Source organism: Nilaparvata lugens, unplaced genomic scaffold, assembly GCF_014356525.2.
Source record: "Nilaparvata lugens isolate BPH unplaced genomic scaffold, ASM1435652v1 scaffold2359, whole genome shotgun sequence".
Lineage (NCBI taxonomy): Eukaryota > Metazoa > Arthropoda > Insecta > Hemiptera > Delphacidae > Nilaparvata > Nilaparvata lugens.
In genome coordinates, this window is record NW_024090297.1 from 48,340 (window position 1) to 53,396 (window position 5,057).

Genomic DNA, 5,057 nt, shown 5'->3' on the forward strand with positions numbered 1-5,057 from the left:
GCAGATCGCATTTCCGCGTGCCAACAACTGGACGAACATGTGCTACTGTTAGATTGTGGTTTATGGATGGCTGTGGAGTAAGAAAATCACCTTGAATAGGGTTTGAGTTGTCAGGGTCCCTGTAGGATATTTGCAGTTGTCAGTCGACTATTACATTTCTGATCAGTGCCCTTTGTGGTGGTGCCACAGCTTTTTCATGATGGTTGCGGGCTCAGTACAGCACTAATTTGATGAGCAGGTGGTACTGTTACACTGTGGCCTGGTCTGACTTGTTCTATGAGACTGGCGATGCAAATATTAGATTGTAGTGCCTTCAGCAAACTTAGGGATGGGGGTGTGAGAATTATCTGTCTTAAGAATTAGAATTAAGAAAAATACGTTTATATCTGAGGCTGGAGTGATATTAAGTATAGTCTCTAGCCTTTGCTAGTTGGCGGGGTTAAGCCTCTAGCCTTTGCTAGTTGGCGGGGAAGGGAAAATATAGCCTCTAGCCTTTGCTAGTTGGCGGGGTTAAGCCTCTAGCCTTTGCTAGTTGGCGGGGGATGGGAAAACGAAGCCTCTAGCCTCATCTACAGTCTTAAATTGCATGCATTTTAGTTTTAGTATTTAGAAAATACAAATATAAGTTGAGAATTAAGATTGAAGTATGTGAAATATAGCCTCTAGCCTTTGCTAGTTGGCGGGGTTAAGCCTCTAGCCTTTGCTAGTTGGCGGGGGATGGGAAAACGAAGCCTCTAGCCTTTGCTAGTTGGCGGGGTTAAGCCTCTAGCCTTTGCTAGTTGGCGGGGTGAAGCCTCTAGCCTTTGCTAGTTGGCGGGGTGAAGCCTCTAGCCTTTGCTAGTTGGCGGGGAGAATGGAAATCACCGCTATCTTGTGATAGCCTTGGGTTAATCTTAGTTTTAACATAATTTTAAGTCTTAACTTGCATGCAATTTACTTAATAGGTGACACTTCCCCATCGGTAGGGGAAATGCACAAGGTATTTTGCATCAAAGAGGGTGTATCACCCTTGGAGATGCTGGGAAGTGGAGATATTCTTGAGAAATTCAAGAGTTTTTTACTTCTCTACTCTACTAAGTATCTTTAAGAGTGAGAGACTCTCATAGATACTGTAGAGTACAACATTCACGCCTGGCGGTCCTTAGTTTAGTGATAAGTTCAATCTATGATTAGCAACTATTTATCATCATTTTTTGATACTTTAAAATTAGAGATATTCTTGAGAAATTCAAGGGTTCTCTAATGAGTATCATTGAGAGTAAGAAACTCTTATTGATACTGTCTTGTACAAACATACACTCCTGTTGATTCAGGTATTCTCTTAGTTCAGTCCAAGTTAAGATTTGTAACTGTTTATCTACATTATATAAAATTGCTTTGTTTTGTAAGTGCTTTACAAGTTTGTTGCAGCTTAGCCTACCAAATGAATCCAAGTGCACCATTGTAGATATTTTTTAAAAGGTTAGTAGACTCTTTCATTGATTTTTACTCATCCAGATATCCAGACTCAAGCTCCATGATATTATATCTCATTAATTTATTTTTTGTTTGGAATTATCAATTCTTATTGTTCCTAGACAATTTGTAAAGCATATTCGAATTTTTTCAGTTTGTATCTTTATTCAATATTCACTAGTTCCTTTTTTGTGACACAATTTAATATCAAGTGTTTTTGAATAATATCAAAATTATAAATAGAGAGAATAAATAATAGATTGGATAGATTAAATAATTAGATTACATTAGATTAAATAATATCTTTTTTTAATATCAAGATTTTTAAATTTGTATCTTATTCAATATTTACTAGATCCTTTTTTGTGACACAATTTAATATCAAGTCATGGCAATTTTTTAATATTATTCATCTTTAACAATGTATGGTGAAATATTTATTGAACCAAGTTTGATAATTCTACTTGGCACTATATCTATTGAATTTTGTTATTTAAATTAACAGTTAACCTTCAATCAATTGTGTATAAGATTATCAATGAAAGTTTTGTCATTTTCAGCAGGATTGATGAACAACTAAACAAACAATATTGTGGAGATACATGTGAATTATAATGGAGATGCCACCAGCTATTCAATGCATTGGAGAGCAGCTCTACTACCAAAGTGGAGATGTGGATCACTGGATGTGGTATGAGATATCTGGAATTTATATTTTCATTAGTCTAGACAGGATAGAATGCTCTAACACTTCCCTATTCTAACACAGATATCAAGCTAGGGCCGGGATGTTTATGGTGGTTACTATTATGACACAGTTCATCCCGACCCTTTCGGCAGTGCCATGTTCTATCCGGTTGGTTCTGAGTCCAATGGGTGCTTTCAAGTTAGAGTCAACTGACCTGCAGATCGCATTTCCGCGTGCCAACAACTGGACGAACATGTGCTACTGTTAGATTGTGGTTTATGGATGGCTGTGGAGTAAGAAAATCACCTTGAATAGGGTTTGAGTTGTCAGGGTCCCTGTAGGATATTTGCAGTTGTCAGTCGACTATTACATTTCTGATCAGTGCCCTTTGTGGTGGTGCCACAGCTTTTTCATGATGGTTGCGGGCTCAGTACAGCACTAATTTGATGAGCAGGTGGTACTGTTACACTGTGGCCTGGTCTGACTTGTTCTATGAGACTGGCGATGCAAATATTAGATTGTAGTGCCTTCAGCAAACTTAGGGATGGGGGTGTGAGAATTATCTGTCTTAAGAATTAGAATTAAGAAAAATACGTTTATATCTGAGGCTGGAGTGATATTAAGTATAGTCTCTAGCCTTTGCTAGTTGGCGGGGTTAAGCCTCTAGCCTTTGCTAGTTGGCGGGGAGAATGGAAATCACCGCTATCTTGTGATAGCCTTGGGTTAATCTTAGTTTTAACATAATTTTAAGTCTTAACTTGCATGCAATTTACTTAATAGGTGACACTTCCCCATCGGTAGGGGAAATGCACAAGGTATTTTGCATCAAAGAGGGTGTATCACCCTTGGAGATGCTGGGAAGTGGAGATATTCTTGAGAAATTCAAGAGTTTTTTACTTCTCTACTCTACTAAGTATCTTTAAGAGTGAGAGACTCTCATAGATACTGTAGAGTACAACATTCACGCCTGGCGGTCCTTAGTTTAGTGATAAGTTCAATCTATGATTAGCAACTATTTATCATCATTTTTTGATACTTTAAAATTAGAGATATTCTTGAGAAATTCAAGGGTTCTCTAATGAGTATCATTGAGAGTAAGAAACTCTTATTGATACTGTCTTGTACAAACATACACTCCTGTTGATTCAGGTATTCTCTTAGTTCAGTCCAAGTTAAGATTTGTAACTGTTTATCTACATTATATAAAATTGCTTTGTTTTGTAAGTGCTTTACAAGTTTGTTGCAGCTTAGCCTACCAAATGAATCCAAGTGCACCATTGTAGATATTTTTTAAAATTATTCATCTTTAACAATGTATGGTGAAATATTTATTGAACCAAGTTTGATAATTCTACTTGGCACTATATCTATTGAATTTTGTTATTTAAATTAACAGTTAACCTTCAATCAATTGTGTATAAGATTATCAATGAAAGTTTTGTCATTTTCAGCAGGATTGATGAACAACTAAACAAACAATATTGTGGAGATACATGTGAATTATAATGGAGATGCCACCAGATATTCAATGCATTGGAGAGCAGCTCTACTACCAAAGTGGACATGTGGATCACTGGATGTGGTATGAGATATCTGGAATTTATATTTTCATTAGTCTAGACAGGATAGAATGCTCTAACACTTCCCTATTCTAACACAGATATCAAGCTAGGGCCGGGATGTTTATGGTGGTTACTATTATGACACAGTTCATCCCGACCCTTTCGGCAGTGCCATGTTCTATCCGGTTGGTTCTGAGTCCAATGGGTGCTTTCAAGTTAGAGTCAACTGACCTGCAGATCGCATTTCCGAGTGCCAACAACTGGACGAACATGTGCTACTGTTAGATTGTGGTTTATGGATGGCTGTGGAGTAAGAAAATCACCTTGAATAGGGTTTGAGTTGTCAGGGTCCCTGTAGGATATTTGCAGTTGTCAGTCGACTATTACATTTCTGATCAGTGCCCTTTGTGGTGGTGCCACAGCTTTTTCATGATGGTTGCGGGCTCAGTACAGCACTAATTTGATGAGCAGGTGGTACTGTTACACTGTGGCCTGGTCTGACTTGTTCTATGAGACTGGCGATGCAAATATTAGATTGTAGTGCCTTCAGCAAACTTAGGGATGGGGGTGTGAGAATTATCTGTCTTAAGAATTAGAATTAAGAAAAATACGTTTATATCTGAGGCTGGAGTGATATTAAGTATAGTCTCTAGCCTTTGCTAGTTGGCGGGGTGAAGCCTCTAGCCTTTGCTAGTTGGCGGGGTGAAGCCTCTAGCCTTTGCTAGTTGGCGGGGTGAAGCCTCTAGCCTTTGCTAGTTGGCGGGGTGAAGCCTCTAGCCTTTGCTAGTTGGCGGGGTTAAGCCTCTAGCCTTTGCTAGTTGGCGGGGTTAAGCCTCTAGCCTTTGCTAGTTGGCGGGGTGAAGCCTCTAGCCTTGCTAGTTGGCGGGGTTAAGCCTCTAGCCTTGCTAGTTGGCGGGGTGAAGCCTCTAGCCTTGCTAGTTGGCGGGGTTAAGCCTCTAGCCTTGCTAGTTGGCGGGGTTAAGCCTCTAGCCTTGCTAGTTGGCGGGGAAGGGAAAATATAGCCTCTAGCCTTTGCTAGTTGGCGGGGTTAAGCCTCTAGCCTTTGCTAGTTGGCGGGGGATGGGAAAACGAAGCCTCTAGCCTCATCTACAGTCTTAAATTGCATGCATTTTAGTTTTAGTATTTAGAAAATACAAATATAAGTTGAGAATTAAGATTGAAGTATGTGAAATATAGCCTCTAGCCTTTGCTAGTTGGCGGGGTGAAGCCTCTAGCCTTTGCTAGTTGGCGGGGAAGGGAAAATATAGCCTCTAGCCTTTGCTAGTTGGCGGGGAAGGGAAAATATAGCCTCTAGCCTTTGCTAGTTGGCGGGGGATGGGAAAACGAAGCCT

The 5,057-nt window shown here is 39.6% G+C and overlaps 1 long non-coding RNA gene across 1 annotated transcript; it reads left to right on the forward strand.

Moving 5' to 3' along the window:
• Nucleotides 1-455: 455 nt before the first annotated feature.
• Nucleotides 456-4,461, forward strand: LOC120355518. The gene is made up of 3 exons (XR_005573548.1): nucleotides 456-1,461; nucleotides 2,016-2,146; nucleotides 3,595-4,461. It is a non-coding gene; the product is annotated as an uncharacterized LOC120355518 (long non-coding RNA).
• Nucleotides 4,462-5,057: the final 596 nt, after the last annotated feature.